This window comes from Asterias amurensis, chromosome 17 (assembly GCF_032118995.1).
Source record: "Asterias amurensis chromosome 17, ASM3211899v1".
NCBI classification, from domain to species: domain Eukaryota; kingdom Metazoa; phylum Echinodermata; class Asteroidea; order Forcipulatida; family Asteriidae; genus Asterias; species Asterias amurensis.
The window spans coordinates 11390686-11415820 of NC_092664.1; the positions used below are offsets into that span (position 1 = coordinate 11390686).

A 25135-nucleotide genomic window follows, 5' to 3' on the forward strand; every position below is an offset into this window, starting at 1 on the left:
AGGTAATTTCTCACTAAAATAAAAGACTTCTTAAAATAAAAGACTTCTAGCTAGAAGTCTTTTATTCCTGTCTGAGAGCACACAAATTCGTCCAACAAGGGTGTTTTTTCTTTCATCATTTTCTCTCAACTTTGTTGATCAATTGAACCCAAACTTTCACAGGCTTGTTATTTTATGGTTATGATGGGATACACCAAATGAGAACACTGGCTTTGACAATTACCAATAGTGTCTAGTGCCTTTAATGTACAGATTCTAACCTCAAATAATGTCTTCGAAGAAATGTTTTTATTTAATTTGTTGAATTGACTGTTTTGACTGACTAGGGCAGATGCATCTTTGTTGATTCCTTCAAATAAAATAAAAATCACAGCGTTAAGCCATCGACTTAGAGACCGTCTGTTCACACACGGTAGAGGCCATCACAGTCACCCTGACAGTTCCAAGAACCAACCACAAGACTCTATGACAAATCCGGTGTATAAGGTGAATTCATACAAACGCATCCATCACCCTCACTGAAGCATGTACAAGTATAATATATTCATCGTAATGACCTCTGACCCGAAAGTCTAGCAACCAATCGAAACGCGCGAAACCCACTGTCTTATTAATTTGTAAGGGGGCCAATTCTGAGCGTGGGACGAATGCTACTGTAGCATTACTAGACACGTTTCTCTTTGTAGGTCTGTTCCGCCACTTTAGCAAAACAATGCCTCCATACTGACATCCCCGCGATAGCCAATTAAACCAAACCCAAAGTGAGAATTATTATATCACTTTTTTTTTCTTTCATCCACGCGCACTGCAGCCCGCCCGCAGGTGGCACTCTAAGATCGTATATAAACACTCCCCCTTCTGCATTGATAGGTTAAAAGTGTGTGCGAGAAACGACTAGCTGTGCAAGAATTATTGGACTCACTTCTTGATACCAGTGTAATACTACAACCACTATTGATCGTGTGCCTGCGTGTTGTGTGAGTGCGGCGTATGCTATATCGAGAAGGGACGACGCGCGCATTGAACGATTATTAAGAGCTGAGGTAGTTCATCAACGCCAGGATCGGCAGTAGTGGTATCTCCATATTGGGTAAGTTTCGCGTCTACCCTTCTCGGGTTGTTCTAACGTTACATTGTGTTAATGGTGTAATCTGTGTGACTAGTAACTTCACTCGGTAATCTGAGATGAAACATGCGATGTGCCTACCTATCAAACACAGCTGATTATATATACGAATCAAATTTCACAAGCAAATAATTGTGTGTCACTAATTTACAAACTCAACAAACGGGGAGAGTCAAAGATGGAGCTCAAATATTTATTATTACTCAAACAAGGTAGAGATGAACGTGTAGATGTACGATAAAACATGTCCAGTCTCTGAGTGCGTATGTGTTGAAAGATAAGTAATGGTCACTCATTCACTCAGACATTTGTTTTAGTGAAATTAAACTTCCATCACCACCTATGTGTAAAAGCTGTGGCAATTTCTTTCAGTGCGTAAAAAAGAAAACCATACGTTCGTTCGTTCATGGAAAATAAAAATATCAGTAAACACTATAGTTTTAATTTTTGAAGCAAAATATGTTCTTATACGTTCACTGCAATTAAAACTTCGTTCACTTCAATCTGATTGCAGATTGTTAACATTTTGTTCACGTCTGGAAAATTCAGTTTTAAACACAAACAAAGTTACAATCGAGAACACTTCAAAAGATGTCCAATGTGGCAATATGACTCTCAAAAGTGTCTCTAGATTTCCGGAAAAATCAGGGGAAAAAATTACAATTACTTTGTTGGCTATAACTCCCATAATGTGTCATCGTTTTGCAATATCACTTTAGAGATATATTAGAAAGTGAAAATTATTATATCTGATGAATGACAATCTTGTTTTACTTCTTCGTATACCCTCAATTCTGTAACATCTGCCACTCATTTAACAGAAGATGTTTCATTACTGTACCTTTAGACCACTCAGATCACAGGTGGCATCTTAGCGTAACACACTGATTAAAAAAAAAACAAAAAAAAAACGCTGAATGTTAGCGATGGACCCTCGGTGGATAATCAACCCTTGGTGTTTAATCAGCTTAACGCAAATACCAAATAGGAAAACCAATCTGTGGACATTTTCGCAGAAATTCAAAGTTGCGATTTCAAAACAATTCACCAGAATTGCTGAAAACATTCCAAGCCCAGTGATCATTTATAAAGATGAATAATCACACCAGAATTTCTTTACTCTAAAGTTTCCGATGGTTGTATTGATCACAGTATGGGATTCACTTGATTCTAAACTTGGGTATTTTTCAGACTTTTTTGAGTTCGCATGACCCGTTTGCTTTAGGTTTTTGAGTCCGCCCAGACGCAACCCACGAATCACCATCCGCACCCCACGAATCATGCCGCACTTGAAAGGGATGAAAGTATCCACATTTCCCCTCGAACTGGACTGAAATCAATTCCATGAAGCCCAAGGCTTGGTGCTAAAGGCAACTCTGATTAAGTCTTAAGGATTACCTCAACATACACGGCAAGTGACTTTGATCGCAAACGCAATTAGGAGTTGTTTTCCAGCACTGTTTCACCCGTCACATTATTTCCAATCGAGTGATCAACTCATTTCATGGTTGAGGCTTTTCATGTATTTATCGATTTTTTTTATTGTTATAGTTGTTGCTTTCTTCCTGTTTTTTTGTTTAAAGAATGTTCCTTTTCACCTATTTTATGTGAGCGTTGTGGTTGGGTAAAGAGATTTCTGCTGATAGGGAAATCGTATAGTGAGTAATGGTTTATTTCACGCAGTCATTACAAACAACAGCGTCATAAAATTAAACCTGGACAATAAAGAAATTATTTATAATAATCACTCAATTGAAAGATTCTGGGTAGCAATACTTTCTAGATGTTAGATAATGTTGTTTGCTTTCTTTCCAATCCTGAATACAAACCAAAATTATCAATTTCTCTATTTCGCATTACAGCTTAAAATATGAATGGAATCTTTCTCTTCCTTGAATATGAATATACATGTATGAACAAATGAACGGCGAAAACAAAAATTATGCTTTATGTGGCGAGCAGTGACTCCGGAAAAAAAGAAAAGATAACAATGATAACTAGCAATGTAATGTTTGTCACATTATCACGTCAATTCAATTTGTTTTGTAAATTGTCAAGTAAATGAAATACTGGAAGTTTTTTAACGTTAACGTCACCAATCAATCAACACATTAAAGTTTTAAAGCTGATTGTGAAAGGTTGCTCTTTTTGTCCATTGTTGAACAATGGTTCCGCTTTGATTTGGTTTGGTTTGAAAAAAAAACATGTGTGTATATTTAGAGAACTGTCTTGCTTTATGTTCTACTACTGCCGGTAGACTGCCGGTAGACTTTCGGGAGACTTCTCAGTTCTAAAGATAACTGTCCCTCCTTTTATGGGCGGAAGGTGGTGAGTTTTAATATTGTTTCAATGTTCCAAACAAAATATATACTGATACCTCGCCATGCAATGTCTCAAATCTAAAACGGTTTGTATTATTCCATACATTGATGACAAAATTGCTTATCTATAAAAAAACGTGCAAAGAGAAGAAAGAAAAAGTAAATCATGTTTGATCGTATTGTTTGAATGTAAATCTGAGTTATACCACCTTATATTGTTTTAAAGTGACTTGTAACTGATTTGGGTGACATCACAACGTTGCCAAGCCATGTCTTTGTTTGAGTGGACTTTTGGTCAATTGTAGAACAAGTGTTCTGCTATTCCATACTTTGATAACAAACTTGCAGTAACGACGGAAGACAAAGTCGTTTGTACTGTTTTGATGTAAATCCATTTCCGACATGCCCATCATTGCTAGAAAATGACGCGCGATATCACATTACTTTATAAGCGTTAATGTCTTTGTTAGTGTGGACTGCAGAAGTGATTAACGTGTGGTCCGTACTGTACACCTTGTGTGGGACGAACACCTACGTCAATATCGACCGTCCAAAACGCACTGCCGCATTTACCCCCCCCCCCCCCCCCCCCAGCCCGCAAAACAGTGTCTTCGTTTGCCTCTTTTGCTGGCTATTTGGTGCTAATAGTTGACCTATATCTGTCAATCATTCAATTTAAAGGATGAGTGGCTATTATACTATCCATGATTTGGGCACTTCATTATTGCTGAGTGGGCTCAAGTTAAAGGGTTTGGACACTTTTTATAGGACACAAAACACAATGACCACTGATTTACTTACACACGGTTTAAAGATAGGTAAAGCTATCACCCCCCTTAAGCACTACTTGCTGATGTGCTGTAGGTATTGAGAAATTAGTAAAACATTGTAACTAAAATCCCAGGAGGCAAATTCTCTTTTAGCATGTTAAACGGATTTAGGCCTGCTTGTAATTATCATATACCGTATTTTACGCGACTCTCCTGAAACAGCCGCGCTGTGATTTTCATGAAAGTCTCAAAACCGGACGATTTTTGAAGCTGAAACTTATACAGGTAACTTATATGAGATACATCTTCAGTCACAGTAAGTAAGGCTTCATGTTATGCCAAAAACTAAAGGTATCGAAATCCTTTTGGTCCAACTATTTGGTTCAACATCAAAACAACTAAGAATATCTGTAGTCTACACATTTTGCGGCCACGTTGTTGAGTAGAAACGAAAAGAGGTTAATAAATCTCACAGTGTTTTTATAATAAGAACAATGGAAGACCACAATAAGAAAATCACTGTATGACGTCACAACTTTTAAGGTTCGATGCAGTGTGTCGTGCACTTTTTGGTATCGATGGAGCGACACCCAGACGTCACCAGTTAATATTGAAAGACAAAGCATAATCAAACTATCGTTACCACTTGCATCGTGTTTAATAAATTCACAAGTGATTTATTGAGAATGGTTTGAGCTGATTTGTCAATAATTGATAGGCCTACTATTAAAAAAATTATTTGTTTAAATAATAATTGTTAGGCCTAATATTGTTTCGTCTTTGTTAGATCAACATCGTTTAAATTCGTGTTAGGGTAAAAATACATCTCGCCATTTATACTCTATAGTTTGGACCAAGTCTCAGTACTATGACGTTCGTTACACGCTTTTGTAACCGATTTGATAACAGACATGCAATTACACAGTAGCTTGACTTTTTATCACAATACAGTACATCTGGGCGCGTCGATACAACGAGCCAATGTACTATTTATTTATTGTGAGGGGGGGGGGGCGTTTCGGGTTTTTTTTTTTCGGTAGTGGTATAGTAAAAAGTATGTCATCTATGAACGTCCCGCGATTTTCATTCATTTGTAGTACAATATAAAAGAGCGTTTTCTTGTGAGCTGATGCATCTGAATTAAATTAATCAATGTCGTCATTTATTTATTTCACTTTTCCATATTCCACATTCTTCCTTTAATACCAAATTTGTTCCAACTCAATTCGTCTACTCAAAACTTCGCAATGCATTTGAAGAGGAAAATTACTCCCGGATGCCGGGTTTGATCTCCCATCGTCTGCAACATCCTCAGAATGACGTGGATTAGTTTTTAAAATCATCTTGACACGAGACGACGTCAGGCTAATGACGAGGTACAAATCCATCGTCGCGAGCGTCTCTAAATTACTTTAAGGGCAGACCCTTCAACCTTCCAAGAGAGTCATAATCTCTCTAATTTCTCGTAAACTACTCGAGATGTGGAAACAAAACATGATATGTGATATGCTAATTTAATCTACAGTCGATACAGAATACCAGTGAGACTGTCTACAACAGGAGAGGACACAGTTCTCTTGCGGTTTCATCAGAAGGGGGGGGGGGGGGGGTATCTCAGGCAACCTGTCTGGTCATCCTGTGAACCTATCAATCATTGCTCTAAGTACGGGTTTAAGTCAGCGTCCACGAACATGACGGTAGTCACTCATGGACTTTTAATCCCAAATGCTTCCCCTAGACGTAGCTCAGCAAATCGACGGCGTTTTTAACCCCAAACCCACGGGTAGATTTGTGAGGAGGGACGGCCGGTATTGACATTGATCTAAACGGTCGGGAAATGCAATATGACGTTGAGAATCGCTTGACTCTAACTGACTCAGAGGACGATGGATACATCATGAGCAATTTAGGTGTTTAAATGAATTTCAATGGGGCAATTAAATACAAGAATGCAATGGCCGTCACGGGAGTCCTCACAGCTCCTCTAGATAGGCTAATATACCCCTTTTCCCCCGGAGGCTTTTTGTTTTAATTTGCAGAGCTCCAAATCTCAATCATTACCAATAGATCGGACCGAATTACCAATCTGATGCATAAAAATGCAGTTTAATTGCTTTACATGTCCCCCTTCCAAGTTGATCTTCTGTTGTTGCAATCGACTCAAGTCCATTTATAGTATTATTACGAACCCTCAAGCCATATTTCATACTTCAAGAAGCTCTTTGACCAATAATTACAGTTACGCTTACAGTATTATGTTCCCCACGCGATCATGACCGCGTTGTTTACAGGCGACGAAGTCTGAATAGCATTACCGTTCCACAATCAATTTGCCTCGCGTGATTGGTCAATCGATTTGAGCACAACATCAGCAATGGCGCATGTTATTTGAACCATTATAGCGCACGTCACCCACAGGTTAAAATGTGAACAGTCAGACAAATAAATAAGGTCCGTTTCCAATATATGGCCGGACAAACTGAATAGCATGTTTAGCGTCTGCTTTTTTTTTAAAGGGATGGAGGAGGTTTTCTTTCTTTTTTGGTGACTTTTTTTATTTTTGAATGGCCGCCAGAAAAAGAAAAAAAATGTTACTTGTTTTCACAATATTGTTTTGTTGGCTGCGATCTTAAATATATTAATACAAGTGTTTGTAAAAAAAAAAAAAAAATATTTGGCCCAAGACAGGCGTGATGAATCAGCAGACTGGTGGTCGTCAAACCTTATCGTGCGTGACGACGTGATGATGTGAATGCAGTGTTAATAAAGAACGGTGGTTTTTGATTACACCCCCGAGACATTTTTTTAAAACCTGGTATAGCAGATCGCGCACGGAACAATTGAAGGAACACGTTGCCTTGGATCGGTCGAGTTGGTCTTTGAAAAGCGTTTGAAACCGTTTGTATAGAAAGATGTTTTAAAAGTAGAATATAATGATCCACACAAGTATCACTCACAATTGCACGGTTTTCATTTTACGTCGTGAACTAACACGGTCGGTCATTTATGGAATGGCCGACCGTGTTTGTCGACGAGGTAAAACGAAAACCACGCAATTTCGAGGCATATTTGTGTAGATCATTGTATTCTACTTTTACAACATCTTTCTAACCATATCGATTTTATAACAAACGGTTACAGAAAGCTTTTCAAAGACCAACTCGACCGATCCAAGGCAACGTGTTCCTTTAAAGGGGATCTAATGAACCTTTCTAAAACACTCCGAAAAGGAGCAGTGTAAAAAAATAATCCACGATGGGTTCGTTAAACTGGGCTTTCAAATCAACGTTATTTTTCAGAACCACCAAACCCAATTAAAGATAGTCATTACACGGTGTTACCTTTCAATGTCTTTATTTCTACCATGCTAAGTTTTAAATCCTAGTTATTTGTCTATATAATAATAACTAATCTTATAAAGCGCTGGTAAACTGAACAAAAAAATATTAACTGCGCTATAGGACCAATGGAAAATTAATGGTAGGCTTGAGGTATGTTTTGAGACTATTTTGAATGAAGAATTGCAGGTTGTGATCTAAGGGTAAGAGGTAAGCCATTACACAGGCGGGGCTATATACGTCTCTTAAATAGAAATAACGCACAAGATTACGAAGATACGATGAAATAACACGACATCCGGCAAACAGATAGTGATACTCCATTAGGTAAACAAGAGATAGTGCTTGGTGTATTAGGGGAAGTCTCGTAGAAGACAGCCTTAGCTAACCGAACAAACAGCGAAATGGAGACAGGGCAAATAGCAGGCCGTTCAGACGTAGCACTAAAACTCCTGGTTCAACACGATCGAGTTCAACTCTTTATGTTTGCAGGTCTAGATGTTTAGACCAAACCAGGGTTAACTCTCACAAGCTAGACTGCCGAGCTGTTCCTGTTTCGTTTTGTTTTTCTTTTCAAACCAGACTATAAGCCTAAGATATAAATCACCGTGACATTGACCTAGTGTCAACAAAGTGTTCATTACAAGTTATTTATATATTTTGTGGCTTACCTTTAACCACCCTTCACAGTCACTATTGGAATAGGCACTTTCTTGAGTAGTATGTTCCTTCGCGTTGAGGCTGCAATAAAAAAGGTGTATATGAAACGTTTCACATTAGTTTGTTTTGACAAAAATATGTATTACTCTAAAAACATAATCGAGTCTACAAACTTGTAAATAATAATAAGAAGAAGAAGAAGAAGAAGAAGAAGAAAACGACATTTGTAAAGCGCCTAATGCAAAAAGCCCCTCAGCGCATAAAGAGAACAACAAAATAAACAATGCGAGAAAGACACAAGATACAAATAGGCATTTTACAAAACTGCAGCTTTAAACAAATGAGTTTTCAACAGGGACTTAAAACATTGTAAAGAATTTGCTTGGCGAATAACTATGCACATGAAGACTATTCCAAAGAAACGGTGCGGCGTAAGAAAAAGATCTGTGGCCATACAAAAACCGAAGAAGTTCTAATACACCAAGGTTACGGGCAAATTCAGATGGTTCAATGACAGACTGGGCAATATGTACGGTTGGCGAAGAAATCTATTTTTGCGAAACGAGATCTCAAATTGAAGATCTCAGTTTTGGAGTAATTAAAAGCAAGTTTATCAGACAAAGCCCAAGATTTGACATTTTGAATGCATATTTCAAATGTTGCAATGGCAGAAGCGCGATCAGCTGGATCAAATGTATTGTAAAGCTGGGTGTCGTCAGCGTAAGCAACACTAGAAATACCATGGGCAGCAATGAGGTCTTGCAAGGGTGCACTGAACAATATAAATTCAAGAGGACCAGCTACAGAAAAACTCGGAGAAGACGAGTTTTTTTTTTTTTCTAAAATTACATCACCATCAGCCGAAATTCTTACGTTCGGAGAATTTGTTTTAGCAAAAAGTGAAGGCGAGGGAAAAAAAATGTACATTTTGGTCCAAAATCGGGCCATGCATATTTTAATTTTGGTATTTATGAATTTCATTTTTGACACCGAATAGGCTGCCATTCTTTTTAGGGGTCAACATAAATAGGTCATACTTTAATAGGAGATTGCAGCGTGAAACAGCGTTTGCACCAAATCGCTAACCTCTCTGCTGAGTGGAAGGTAACGATCCCATCTTACATAAAATCGATGAAAAATGCATTAGGGACCCGTTCTTGCCCCCTCATAGTGCAGCAGACATTCAGTAAACCAGAAGTGACATTTTCGCTCAGTTCAAGAGCACCCTTGTCTTTAGAATGTTATTGTTGTAGGCATTCGTTTTTAAGAGCAGTTGTGCTGAGGTGTAATTTAAGTGACTTTTTATTTCACGAACGCAATTTTAGGCAAAAATTGCTCATACCATTTTTAAACAACTTGTTCCTTTTTGGAACAAGCTGCACAAATAATGGACTCTGTCAACATGGATGGCGCCAAACAAACTAAAAGTTACACACGCGTATTCTTCCACATTCTTTCCAAACAAGCACGCCCTGGAACATGTCTTCTGTCTCACCGCCACTGCTCCAAATAACCACGTTAGACTATATTATTAATAATCAATTGTTAATTATTAACACCTGTGAAATAAAATTGTTACAGTTTTTCTTTTCCTTTTTTTCTCTCATAAATATCGACCACCGCCGCATGTTGACAATAACAGTTTTACGTTTTAACACGTGGAGCGTAAAACGAATAACACATGACTTACGTCATAACCGTGAGATTCTACATTTGGCGGCAAAATGTATTTCGGTATTGCATACATGTAAGTCATGTATTCGTTCATGCGGTTTGTTTTTCCCATTTTTTCCCTCAGTTTTTTTTTTTTTTTTTTTTTTTTTTTTTACATATCTTGGCCGAGCGTTCGTCGGGGAGAGGTCAAGCTTACTGTACTCAATATATTGTGCCTCTGATTAGCAGAGTGTGGATTCGATTTATTACTGAATTGTCGTTTGTGCCCTTGACAACCATGTGAAAAATTTCTTTTGTGGGAGTGTTGGCTCTGAAAAGAACCGGTGTGCTCTCTTCTTTTCGAACAGTATATTTTCTGTTCATCTTTAGGATAAGACTCGGTTCGTCTTTACGTTTTCATATGATTGTTATACCAAAAAGTGAACTATTCATTGCGTTCTGGACTCAATCTCTGAGAGTGTCGATTCGATTTCTTACCGACTTGTCGTCCGTGTCCTTGAGCAAGGAACCATTATTATTGTTTCACCCTTCAGCTGGAACGTAAAGCCGTCTGTCCCGTTTGTTACGGTATGTTAATGCACGTCAAGAAGTTGCAGTTGTCGTAAAGAGATGGGGGTAATTAATCACTCAATAACACTCCCGAAGCCCATTATTAGTGCATCTGAAAGCACTAACACATGTGTAATAAGGGTGTTATTTTCTTCCATTTTTGACTCTTCGATGACCACTATTAAGTCCAAATGTTCGCAGATTTGTGAAAAAAATAAATAAATTGGGATACACCAAAGGTGTCCCTAGCCTTTAAGACACATTCGGCACAAGAAGTGCAATCAATAATTTGTACATGTATGCCATTGCTAGTTCCAGTTTAATTTGTATCAATGCTGCCAAGGAAGCTGTCCATCCAAAACATTCAAGCTCGATTTAAAGTACGGATTCATAATGTCTGCAATTGGCTTCACTATCGTGATGTACTAATTGAATAATGCATGTTGTTTTGGTCCTTTCCTTCTGCGCTCGTTATTGGTTCTACTCGTCGGGATGCTAAATGACGTCATAGGTCATCAAAAGGTAGTGACATGTAACTTCGTTAGACCTAATCATCAAACGGGAACATGGTGTTCAAACGGGAACATGGTGTTTAATTTCCGGAGGGTGGATGCTACAATCAAATTAATGGCAGTCTCAAGTGCGATCCATCACCCCCTCCATCCAACCCCCCTTCCTCCTCTCCCGCTCACCCCCCCCCCCCCCCCTTTGTAATAGTGTGATCGTGATCACAACCTACAATCAAACTCAAGAACTATTATGTACCTGGATGGAGAAGAAGATACATTATAGACACGAAATTGACTGGCCATAAAAATAAATCATCTCGCCCTTTGTTTTCGATACGCTCCTTAAACAGAATTGCTTTTTGTGTTCCGGTGGATTGCGCCTGATCAAGTCGTGCGTAATGAGTGGATGTGAGCACGTGTTCTGTGCTCTTCAGGCACTGACAGGCGCCACGAGTCTAGAAAAAAAAAGCGGGAAAATAAAATGCGCTGTTTAATTTCTCGTCTGTTTCACACCTATCTGTTTACTGACTCTTGCTCTGGACACATTTTGATGAGATAAAACAAAAATGCTTTGGTCGCGTTGCTCTGGTATATTTGAACCCACGCCTTTGAAGGACAGCTGAGTCCGGTATGAATTTTTATTTTATTTATTAATTTCAGTTAATGATTAATAAACCCCTCTTCATTTTCATACACAATTTTCATTGTAATTAGTTTATAAACACCAAGACGACAGAATAAGGGGCTAGTTTAAGTTGATGCTTTTTAATTGCCAAGACACCAGCTTGTTCAAAAGTCGGGCGAATAAGAAAGTGATTTGATGAAAATATCTTACCATCAAAAATGACTATAAAGCATAATTTATAGTTGCATTACGATTTTTTTACGTGGGTGGCAGTGGCCGAAAGCGTATCAACATCTTATAAATATGGACAAGGTGCTACATTATATTGTTCTTGTAATTCATTAAATTTTCCAAACAAGTGTGGAGTAATTGTATTATTCATTCACTTTTTTCAGTTCAATTCAATTCGATTCAATTCAGTTCAGTTCAATTCAATTCAATTCAATTCAATTCAATTCAATTAATAAATAAATCTTTAGTTCCGTATTTGTGGATGAAGGAGAATAATAAACAAATTTAGTAATCACGATTTGTTTAGGTAAAATACAAAAACTGGTCAAGAAAGATAGTTAATGAAAATAAAATGAAAATAATATAATGTGATGGATACGGAGCAAACCAATATGGGGGCATTTTACATAAGCCAGTGAGGCTTGTTTTGAAATGTCTGTAAAAAAAGTTTGTGTATAAGGCCACTCTAGGTAAGGGGCTACAAGAAGAGAATGATTAAACATGAAAAATAACACAGGAGAGGAGTTAACAAGAGAATCAGTACGTGGAATAAAGCTGTTGGAATGACATTTGGTTCCTTATTGGTACGTGAGTTATATCATGAATCATGCTTAGTTGATGTTATACAATGGATGGGATCCCATTCGCTCAAGTTAAACAATGACAAATCTGAAATGATTTTACTTGGTTCTGTAGCTCATCTGGCTAAGGTCAAAGTCTCTCATATCAACATTGGTAATAGTAAAATTAAGCCTTCTGTAGTCTGTAAAAATCTAGGTGTTACATTTGACTATGCTATGTCTAACCAGGTTTTCTAACATATGTAAATCAGTTTGGTATCAATTAAGAAATCTGGGCTTTATCCGTAAATACTTAACTCGTTCTACCACGGAAAAGATTGTTCATGCTCTGATTTCTTCCCGGTTTGATTATTGTAATTCTCTCTTCTGTCTTCTACAACAGAATCAAATCTCTCGTTTGCAACGACTGCAAAACACTGCAGCTCGGCTGGTCACTTTGTCCTCCAGGAGAACCCATATCACTCTGGTTTTAAATGCACTTCACTGGCTCCCTGTTCAATATCGCATTCAATACAAATTACTTCTGCTTGTTTTTCATTCTTTACATGGTTCTGCTCCTCAGTATAATTGTCAATTAATTACCTGTTACAATCCTTCCAGATGTCTTAGATCATCCAATTCGTCATTACTGGTTGTTCCCCACACCCACAACAGTTGGGGTGACAGGGCTTTTTCTCATGCTGGTCCTTTACTTTGGAATAATCTGCCTCTTAATATCGGTAACGTGTCCTCTATTCATAAGTTCAAAGAGGCCCTCAAAACCCACTTTTTCACAGCTGCTTTTCATTAATTTTGTGTTTCTTCCTTGCGCCATGAGCATCACTTGTGGTGGATACCGGCGCACTATAAGTGTTCATATTATTATTATTGTTATATATAAGACTATTAATAATAATGTAATAATTTGTACAGACTCATGAAACATTCAATACACCAATTCTCATTTTAGGTGACCAATATGTTGGTCGTGGCGTACATGCACCCTAGTACTTCCATGTAGCAAGCATACGTGCATGCAATTTGGCTTCCTGCGAGACGACAGAAGACTATTATTGTGCCGGAACCATTATTCATAGAACTTTGTCATTATACGCCACTAGTCTTCTCTCAAGGGGGAAATTCAAGCTCGGAGGGACTCCCTGTAAAACGAACCAGGGGAAGTGCACACGTCGGTGGGGGTGAACTTCTTGAAACAAGTCTCAATTCTCACGATCTGCTCCACTTTTAGTCACTTGGGTCGGCTTAAAGCGGTCAAATAGTTCCCATGTGATTGTGATGTGCCGGTATTATTTCGTAGACTGTTGCATGGATACGGAGCAGATTAGAGTGCGCCTTAAAAAGATGCCCGGGGAATTAGTTCGAAATCGGTAGATGTTTGCCAATATAAGTGAATGCGCTTCCGGTGGTGCGCACGTTTAGACTTCGCGCACTTCCTTTGGGTCTGTTATAATGCAGTGTTCCTCTTTGTTCAATTCACATAGTTGTTTTTGAAAATGTTCTCGGCTCAAAAATGTTTTCCCTAAAACGTAATGTGATTCAATTGTGGCTGGCTTGAAGGCACTGAACACGTTTTTGTAGTTCGCAAAGACCAGTATGCTCACTTGGTGTATCCAAATATAACATGCATAAAATAACAAGCATGTGAACATTTCGGTTCATTGGTCATCAATTTGCAATAGAATGGAAAAACACCATTGTTGTATTATATATGTGCTTTCAGATGCCTAATAAAAGGCTTCAGGCCTGAAGTTTTTTTTTTTTTTTTTTTTTTTTTTTGAGAAATTACCCCTTCCTCAAAAACTACGTTACTTCAGACGGAGCAGTTGCTCACAATGTTTTATAGTATCAACAGTTCTCTATTGCTCGTTGCCGAGTAAGTTTTAGGCTAAAAGTTATCTTGTGTAAGTTATCAATAGCACCCAGTGTCTGGACTCCTGTTGAGCGAGCTCTCGGCATTGTTATCAATGGTGAACAGCACTCGGACCTAAAATGCGTGGAGTTGTGTGAATCGCTTTAACTCTTAGTATGTGGATAACGCTCCTGGGCATCGAACATGAATGTCGAATGCAGGGTATTCTTCATTTTCTCTGACTCAATTCAATTCAATTCAATTCAATTTAATTTAATTCAAACTCACATTTATTTCCATACCTTAAGAACATTTGAAATCAGTACACAATAATTGTTTATGAAGCCATTGAAAAGAAAAAGTTAAGAAGCCATCGATAAGAAAATCTCTTCTTACAAGAAGCCAATGGTTGTGGTGAGATGCATGATAAAGATATCATAATCAATAATAAGAATGTACGGACAGACAGTTCGAACAAAGACAGAAATGGTGAAGATAACAACGATGATACGATAAAAACAACAACAATAATAATATCAAAAGGAATAATAAATTAAGTAATAGACATAAGACAATACGGTACTTAAGCATTTTGCTGACAAATACTTGCAACCAGTGGTGTGTTTTCTTTCATTATCCTCTTGCAACTTCGATGACAAATTGAGACCAAAACTTCACAGGTTTGTTATTGTTATCCATATGCTGGGGGTACTACACCGGTACATCCAGTGCGAATACTTGTCCCGGACAATTACCAATAATGCCAAGTGGCTCAATGGGTCAAAGTGTCAGGATACGTGTGAGATTCGCTCAAAGCCTGTTGCAAGGGTCGACAGAGATAACACCCTCTGTCCAGCATCTAGCATCTCAGCTTGCAAATTTAAAAATTTGCATTTTGCCGTTTCTTGATTAATATCATATCAGCTGGTTTCACAACTGCGAAAAATAAACGCATGGCCTTTTGGGACTTGGGGTGGTCAACAAAACGCGGTTATAACACGTGAGCAGGTGAAGCTTTGCTGAAAGTGTCTCGGCCTCTCGCCAATGTGAAAGCAATTTAGTTTGCAACGTCACCAGCCTGAGTTTTTACCAACCAAGGTTGGATAGCTATGGAAAGCCAAAGCAAAAACAGATACCTACGGTTTGTAACAATGTTGCCTACTAATGAACAAAATATTGCTGCATTTAAGAGGAAACTATAAATAAGGGAATGAAAGGGTAGCGACGAGTTCTTAAACTGCCGTTTAAAACCGGCAGGGACGTAGCCGTGCGATAAAGGCCCGAGCCTTGTGTGTGGTAGCGTTGGCTTTGAAAATGGTGTGCTCTCGACGTTTCGAACAGTATACTCTGCTCGTCTTCAGTAGAAGACTCTGCTCGTCTTTAGTTGTTCACGTCTTTAGTTGTTCACATTCACTTTGTGAATCTCATTTTTTTAAAATGATTGTTTAACTTTTTAACTTTTTACCAGCTTTCTGTATCTAGATTCCTTAAATTATTTTACTGTGTAACACTCTGATTTGTATAGTATAAATTTTGTCTGGTCCAGACTTTTATTGGTGTTCTTTTCCAGCGCCTTGAGGCGGATTCTTTCTGCTGTTGTTTTTGCGCTTTATAAATTTCTCTTTATCATTATTATTATTATTATTATATTGTACCCACAAGTTTACTATTTATTTATAGTTTCTTCTTGTTTATCACATCCATGCAAAGCTTCAAACAATACTCAGTGTTTCATGTCAGAAATCAAGCAACCAATCACGTGATGAGCTTGTTGTTCAATAGAAAAACTGAACTCTGGGTCAATTATCTGATTTAATGTTTTATTAACAATCGGTTGTCCATACCAACTAGGGCGGTTTATTTTATGGAAACATGTGAACTCTTCTTGGCTTGATGAAAATCATGAGTCATTGTCATCGGTTGAACAATCAATGCATTGTTCGTTGCCGACTAATTTGGAACAAATGAAGCATTGTATTAATTGAAGTGAATAATCTGTTTCATGTAGCCCAAAGTTCAAATCTTTAACATTTTATAGAGGACGGTATACTTTTACCGCAACTAAATCAATACGAATGAAGGTAAATTGTCATTAGTTCTATTTTTTTTTTTTTTTTTGCAATATTTAATTTCCAAGTGCAAAACACCAACGTTGAAGGTCAAAACAATTTCTCATATAGGAAGCATATTCTTTTTTCTGGGTTTTCTTAAATTAATCAATAGGCACATATAAATAAATTGAGCGTTATGTTCGCAACTGCATAGTGCCACATCTTGTTTGCTTCTTTTTACCGAGGTTGGCGTTTCCATCAGGGTGTGTGTGTGTGGTTTTTTGTTTGTGTTTTTTTCTTCTTTTTTTTCGTGTTTTTTTTTCGTTTTTTTATATACGGGATGTGTACTGTTTAAATGGTTTGCTATACTACTCGCCTTACGCGTTAAAGGAACACGTTGCCTTGGATCGGTCGAGTATAACTTTTACTTTTAATGGTCAGGAACCATGACAAAAATTTAAAACGTTTCTTATAAAACACATAAGAATTGATCACGTGATATATTGTCGGGATCTCGACAAAAACTAATTTTGAGCACTTTATTTTACTGCTACTAATAATTGGCGAACTTTTTCGAGCAATGGCTCAAATGAAAGCTTGTAACTTTCTCGACCCCAATCAAAATACCTATTGAATTTTAAATCAAAATTGTTGAGTTAAATCGGCAACAAATCTGACATAGCATCTTTCAACAACACCCGTGTTTCTTGTATGCATACAAGTGATATCAATACATTAAACAAAACAAAATCATGTTTTCGTTTTTCCTGCTGACTATTCAGGTACAATCTCATCATAATTTTGCACCGATAATAATTTCTTTCTAAACACAAAAGGAAGCGAATTATTTGTGGAACAACCTTTCAGTGATGAAAACCATGGCATCGAGGTTACAAAGTAATAATTTTAATGGAAGAACCTTCATATCCCAAGAAACCCGTTAACAACTGCGGAGAAATTGCAAAGCACATTTTTAAAATGGGTCAAAATTTGTACGACTGAGCTTGTCTTTGTGTTACTACTTGAAGACGAATGTTGTGTTTACACAACATACACAAAAATCACCCCAGTTAAATCCATTAACGCCTAGGCAAACACTGTCTTAACCAAATGCACTCGCAATCCTTATACACTGACCACCGTTTATGATAAGAAAATAAAACCTGCTATAGACGAACAAGAAATGGCAGCCGTTATTCAAGTTTTATGTATTGATTTTTTTATTATCATTTTTTTTCTTGAGACATACACAATAGTTACAAGTTGTACAGGGGCTGTCAAGGTTAAGAACAACCGTTTAAAAACTGTCATCATAAGATGTGGTAAACCAGACCCCTGTCAACGATAAAAACATAATTTTGACAATCTTGAGCAATCGATTTCTTCAAAGATCCATCAGAACCTGGGAGGTTGGCAGTTCCTTTGTTCCACAGATGCCATTCAGTTATACAGAAGGCAGCTGGAACGGTGAACTGTGATACTATTCTGGTTCTAATTAACTCCACTGTGTTTATTATACATTTATACTATTGTTGTGTAGTACACTTTTTCATTAGCTTTACTATTGTTGTATAGTACACTTGTTAAGTAGCTACCCTGATAACGTTTCGTATTATTTACTTTTTAACTATTCACTGCTTTTTCTTTATTGTATCATTTCAAACTGGTGTGTTTTTTACACAAAGGAGGGGGGAGGCAAAGGAAATTCCCGGGCAGGGGCAATAACGGTTATTGTATTGTATTATATAGAATCGTATTGTATTGTTGTGGAATGCAGTCAGAGTATGATAATTATCATAACTGACAATTAGGTAGCATATCATTATCCTGTTGTGGTTTTAAAGACACTGGACACTATTAGTAATTGTCAAACACCAGTCTTCTCACTTGGTGTATCCAAACATATGCATAAATAACAAACCTCTGAAAATTTGAGCTCAATTGGTCATCAAAGTTGCGAGATAATAATGAAAGAAAAACACCCATATCACACGAAGTTGTGTGCTTTCATATGCTTGATTTCGAGACCTCAAATTCTAAACTTGAGGTCTCGAAATCAAATTCGTGGAAAATTACTTCTTTCTCGAAAACTACGTCACTTCAGAGGGAGCCGTTTCACTCAATGTTTTATACTATCAACCTCTCCCCATTACTCGTTACCAAATGAGGTTTTATGCCGTTAATTATTTTTTAGTAATTACCAATAGTGTCCACTGCTTTTAAGTTTTGCCTGATTTCATTTTTACCAATAATTATTATAACAGTTTTTGTTTTTAAGTTTGCTTTACTTGTTATATAAAATATTGATCACTGTCTGAAAATCTGTAGTCTGTATTTAAAACATCAAACCTGTCCACACATTTGAGATTGTTGTGCATGCGGAACAAACTACGGTATGTATTCTAGTTGTTATCCTTATACCTAGACTGGCAATGGTCAATCACGCAAAAATGTATACACGCGATTTCACAAATTCTTTGGACCACACTTTTGTTTCTGTTTCTTCGGGGGCACGGTAAAACCATTATTGTCATGGTTTTATTTATCTAATAATGCTGTACGACAATTCAATGCCGTACACAGTTAATCACCACTTTGGTCTTAATAGGCCTTTCTAAAGAGAGACAGAATTAAAAGCTTTGGCAAAACCTTAAATACAAATTACTTCTTCAGTTTCTGCCTAGAGTGTGTTTAATTTAATCGCAGATTTTATTTTGTGTACTTTCTGTGTATTTTCTGTTCTTTTATGATGGGCTTGTCTAATTACGTTGCTATGGCACTTCGCACGTCACGCATAATAACTGATCATTTGTAGTTAAAGTATCATTGTGTTCGTTCGGTGCCGTAACCGGTTAAAATAGTCAAAGCAAAAGAGAACTCTTTGCAGGTTTGTATTTTTCAAGAAACAAAGTTGCAAGGGAAGGCGGAGCCCTAATGAACCTTACAAAGGGATGTTTACGAACAGGCACACTTAAAAGCAGTGGACACTATTGGTAATTACTCAAAATACTTATTAGCATATTACCTTACCTTGTGAGAAAGGGTCTGTGTTCATTGTGTGATGACTCTGTAAAATAATGGCAAAACAAATTTAGGCCCAAAACCTAGTGATATTTACAGCAGCTTTATGTAGTTTTTTATTTTATTTTGATTTTATTTTTTTTATGTTTCATTCGGAGAAATAAGCGTTATATGCTTTATGAAAATACACATGTAAAACATATTTTTAATTTCAATGGTTTTAACCGAACTGCAATATTTGAGATATTTATTATAAGCTTATTTTTTAACGGGTTGGAAAGAATTAACACTTCAGAGCTAAAACTGTTGTCTTATGGGATTTTAAATTCCCGATAACACCCGAACACAGACTATCGCAAATGACGTTTGATTAAAGGAGCATATAAATTAATCTAAATTATTATGGCTTTTTTGGTTTGTTTTTTCTTCTTTTCTTTTTTTAAAGAATCGTGAAGTTAGTTGAAACCAATGCAAAAATTTAACTCGTACAGTAAGGTTTGGTTGATGGCTGTGTTGCGTTCAGTCATTTTCCAACACACCATTATATATTATCTTATTATTTTGTTTTCTCTTTTGTTCTTCTTTGTTTGTCACAATGAGTGTAAGATTTACAGCCCCAAGCGTTAAAAGCAAAGTTCTGCGATATATACTGTGTACATACAGCGTTATACGTTAACCAGAAACACCTGTCTTAGACGTAAGGACACTGTTGGTAATAAAGTCAACGACCAGTCTTCTCACTTGGTGTGTCTCAACATGCATAAAATAACAAACCTGTGCAAATTTGAGCTTGATTGGTCGTCGGAGTTGCGAGATAGCATTGAACGATAAAAACACCCATGTCACACGAAGTTGTATGTTTTCAGATGCTTGACTTCGAGACCTCAAATTCTAAACTTGAGGTCTCGAAATCAAATTCGTTAAAAATGACTTCTTTCTCGAAAACTATGGCACTTCAGAGGACGCCGTTTCTCACAATGTTTTACACTACCAACCTCTCCCCATTACTCGTTACCAATTGAGGTTTTATGCTAATAATTATTTTGAGTAATTACCAATAGTGTCCACTGCCTTTAAATAAAAATCACTGTTTTATCAGTCATGTTGCCTTGGCTTGCTCCCTTCAAAAAAATCGAATCAATTCAAAAATTACTCCATAAAAAAAAATACAAAGTATTCTGCGTATACAAAAATGCGGTTCCTGAATTCACATGATTGTAATTTCGTCATCCAATTCTCGTTCTAGTTTAAACTTTCAATACAACCTGACACAGTTTTGAAATAATTGTCAGAAGGCTTTAATCTGAGCTGGTGAATATAATTTCATTAGACACTTTCCTCTTTCTATGCAATTTTTGTTTGTCACGATCTGTAATTCCAAAACCAACAACCGCTGATTTTTACTCAACATAATTATAGAGTATCAAACAACGGCTGCCAAGCTGCGTTGAACACGTATTGACTTTGGCAATTTTAATTTAAGTAGTGCTTGGCGGTACATCATACATTTGACCTGTTTAATTCAACTCAATTCAACATTTATTTCACACTTCTCTTCTAAATATAATAATAACAAAAATATTATATAATTTGAAGGCAAAATAAAAAAGCGTGTAAGATGTAGGTCTAGGGGAAAGAGTTTACCTGTAAGTTAAGACTCTCTTAATTCTGGGTTAGATAAATATAAAATCAGAAAAGCAGGATTCTTAATCTGAGGTCTCGAAATCAAATTCGTGAAAGAACTACTTCTTTCTCGAAAACTACGTCACTTCAGAGGGAGCTGTTTATCACAATGTTTTATACTACCAACCTCTCCGTTACTCGTAATCAAGTAAGGTTTTATGATAATAATTAAATTAAGTAATTACCAGTAGTGTCCACTGTCTTTAAAACATATCAGCGGGTTTGAGGTACAAACTTGAACAAATATGTAATAGTTTAAACCCCTAACTTTCGTATCTTCAAAAAAAAAATGACAAGTCGTAAATCGCTGATTGATCTTCTCGTCTGGAAGACGTAGAAAAAAATGTCTCTTTGAAAATGTATGACATTCCTTCATCGCACTTCTCTTCACACCGTGCAAGAAATAACCTTTAAATCGAGTAGTCACTCTTGGTCAATTTTAACCTTGGGGCGTTTTCCCTCTAAAACGTGAGTACACATTTTCTATCGATATTTTCTTCTTAGATTGTGTCAAAATACTCGCTTTGAGAAGTTGACAGATGTCCTCAGCAACGAAATAAATCGATGATGACTTTAAAACGTGACGCTCGTAAAAATGCGGTAGCGGTTTTACAATATTTGTGTTTTTCATATAATTCTGGTTTGCGGTAACGTCGTGTTTGCATCTACTTGTCAGGTGGTGGTGGATTTTGCTATAATAGAACAGCATTGGGATATATTTGGTTTTTGGGAGCACCGTGTGTGTGTGTCTTCTTGCCGGGTAGATGTTGTCCCTTATTGACCCCTTGCACGCGCGTCACACGCGACGACTGATGCCGTGCTCAACATGTTGGTGGGCAGTTAGGTTTACGTGTATTAACGCCGCGTTCGCCTAAAATGTGCACTTCACTGCATAACGCACAGAATAGAGTTTTATATAAAAACGCACGGTGAAATTGCCCACCAGTTGGCGCATTCAAGATTTTTCTGATGATGACGTCAGGTGAAATGGGTCAATATAGATTTGTCTTGCTTTATGTTCCACAACCGCAGAGTAGACTTTCGGTATCCCGTATAATTTCTCTGTTCTAAAAAGAACTGTCCGGCTTTCTAAGTACTACCTGGGTGGACGGTAAAAAAATCAGGCGGAACTACTATTTTAGCTTGTAGAGGGTTGCTATTTGTATTGGCTCCACCTCATCGGAGTGGGTCCTTAATAGGTCTCAACGTTTCGACTAGCTTGCTCTATTCATCGTCATCGTTTCTCCATTCATGTTAATACAATTAAAGATACAACACATACATATTTTTTTATATTCTTGGTATGTTTAATTCAATATTTGTTTTCACCTTGCTGATTTAAATACACCAGACAACCATAGCATGGTATTGGACGAAGACAGTTAAACAAACATTTTAATATCATTCATGTAGTACTCAACGATGACGCGAAAAAAAAAAAAACGTTTTCAGACTTTTCAGATTTGATGGTGTTCGGTAGGTACCTACAGTCATGGTTACCAGGGAGACGAGGTAGTAATCGGTGTTTGATAAGTACCATACTTCCAATGACCCTTTGCTGTGGTTAACTACTAACAGAAATGTGGAGTATCGGGTGTTTTAGCAGTCATTCAATATGACACAATTTTGGCAGATTAACTGTTACCTGTATTTTTAAAGCATAATTTCCCTGCGTCTAAAAGGCTCACTGAAAAAAAGGCCATGGACATGAATGTGAAAACAAATTAAAATATGCTGCTCTTTAGTTTAAGAGTACATTGCAAGAGGGCACTTTACGCCCACGGCAAGTTCAGGGAAAGTATGAGAGATTTGGCTTTAATTATAGATGTGTTATAATAAACACTCGCGAATTGGGGTTATTGGATTAATATCACCCAAGGACAATGTTATGAATAGTTCGTCTGGTTTAGCATAGGTATAACTTTTCCCCTTCATCTTTACCCTAATCGCACCATTACCAACAACCAATCTCACAAAGTCCTTTTTTATGCGAGTGGGCCGACAGCATACACACAACACCCTCGACCTTTTATGGTGCCATAGACAGCCAGCCGTCATCAATCGTTAACGACGATCTTTTAAAAAATTCCAAGTGGGAATATTTTGGCGCAACAGTGCTCAGAGATTTCTCTGTCGGCGTGTGGCTTTTGACACAGTTCACTGCCTGACATCGTTGCTAATTCATCGGCTAGATTATAGCGTGATAAATATTACATGAGTGATGTCGTGCTGCCGGTTAAAATAACTGACCTTTAAAGACACTGGACACTATTGGTAAATATGCAAAAGTAATTGTTAGCATACAACACAATACAATACATTTCAACTAAGGATTAAAATATAAAGCATCTTTTCGACAAGCGCTATTAAATGGAAGGTACACGTTTGGTAATTACTCAAAACAAATAAAGGAACAATAGTAACTTAAAAACTGACTCGGTAACGAGCATTGTAGAGCTGTTGATAGTATAAAACATTGTGGAAACGATTCCCTCTGAAGCAACGTAGTTTTCGAGAAAGAAATAATTGTTCAGTAAAGTATTTGATGTGCTACTTTCCAAATTTTTATGACGTTTTTGTCTTTGTATCCCTTTGTGCCTTTGTTATTTTGTATTGTCTGGATCGCCTTTATACCAAACTGACATTTGAACGGCAATTTTTGACCTGTTTTAAATGTATCTAGGATACCACGGAAAACATATTTTTCTTTGTTTCGTTATAATCTCTCGAGTAAGGCTATGTTCTGCATAAATCACAGGTCCTTTGCAGGAGTCTTATAATTACCCCCACCCCTCCCCTGAGAGACCCGATCTCTAACACCATAGGGATTACTCTTCCTTTCACCTGCCAAATCTTAAGAAGTTCCCTGTCCGAGTCTTGGGACTTCAAGATCTTCTCAATTTCCTTTGAAGATATCCCTACATCACCGCCACGTGTATGAGATGACACCTTCGTCTTATAGAGGTACTGTCAAAGTATTCTCGCTTGGTGTATCCCCACATAATATCACAACAAAATAACAAATATGTGGACATTTTGACTCAATTGATCAGTTGCAAGAAAAATGGTGAACGAAAAAACAACTTTGTTGCACAAAATGTGTGTGCTTTCAGATTCCTTAAAACGACTTCAAGGCTGAAAATCTGTTAATATTTGAGCGAGAAATTACCTCTTTCTCAAAAACTACGTAACTTCAGAGGGAGCCGTTTCTCACAAAGTTTTATACTAACAATAGTTTTCGGAACATAGGGGTATCGGAACATGGGGTTGTCAGAACAGGGTTGTCAGAACGGTCAGAACATAGGGTTGTCGGAACATAGGGTTGTCGGAACATAGGGTTGTCGGAACATAGGGTTGTCGGAACATAGGGGTGTCGGAACATAGGGGTGTTGGATCATAGGGTTGTCGGAACATAAGGTTGCCGAAACATTGGGTGTCTGAATAAAAGGGTGTCTGGAAAAAAAGAGAAGTCACCCCGCATCAAGTAATCCAATTGCCCAAGGCCAGACGGTTGTTCTGAATTAATCCTTGAAAAATTAAAGAGGAAGCTTCACACTTCCAACGTTATATAGCAACAGTGACGCTCTTAAACATGATTGTAAATATTGTATATAATGATTGCCACTTCATTATAGGAACACGTTGCCTTGGATCGATCGAGTTGGTCTTTGAAAAGCGTTTGTAACCGTTTTTTGTAAAATGCATATGGGTAGAAAGATGTTGTAAAAGTAGAATACAATGATCCACACAAACATGCCTCGAAATTGCGTGGTTTTCCTTTTACCTTGTCAACTAACACGTCGGCCATTTATGGGGATCAAAATTTTGACTCCCATGAATGGCCGACCATGTTAGTTCGCACAGTAGAAGGAAAACCACGCAATTTCGAGGCAAACTTGTGTGGATCATTGTATTCTACTTTTAAAACATCTTTCCAACCATTTGCATTTTATAAAAAAACGGTTACAAACGCTTTTGTTATGACCAACTCGTCCGCTCCAAGGCAACGTGTTCCTTTAATTACACAACATGAAACCCATAGCATCTTAATTATTCAGAAGTGTAAAATAAATCAGTCTGATCTACCTCCGGGGGGGGGGGGGGGTGTATACATCCTAAGGGACACCGGGTAATGATTTTACCTTAT

General features: G+C 37.4%; 1 protein-coding gene across 1 annotated transcript in view; it reads left to right on the top strand.

The window, feature by feature from the left end:
- Positions 1-857: 857 nt before the first annotated feature.
- Positions 858-25135, top strand: part of LOC139949615 (uncharacterized) — a 54900-nt gene continuing 30622 nt past the window's right edge. The window contains exon 1 of the mRNA XM_071948052.1: positions 858-1090. The gene's annotated coding sequence lies outside the window, so the exon portion shown is untranslated. The remainder of the gene's footprint in view (positions 1091-25135) is intronic.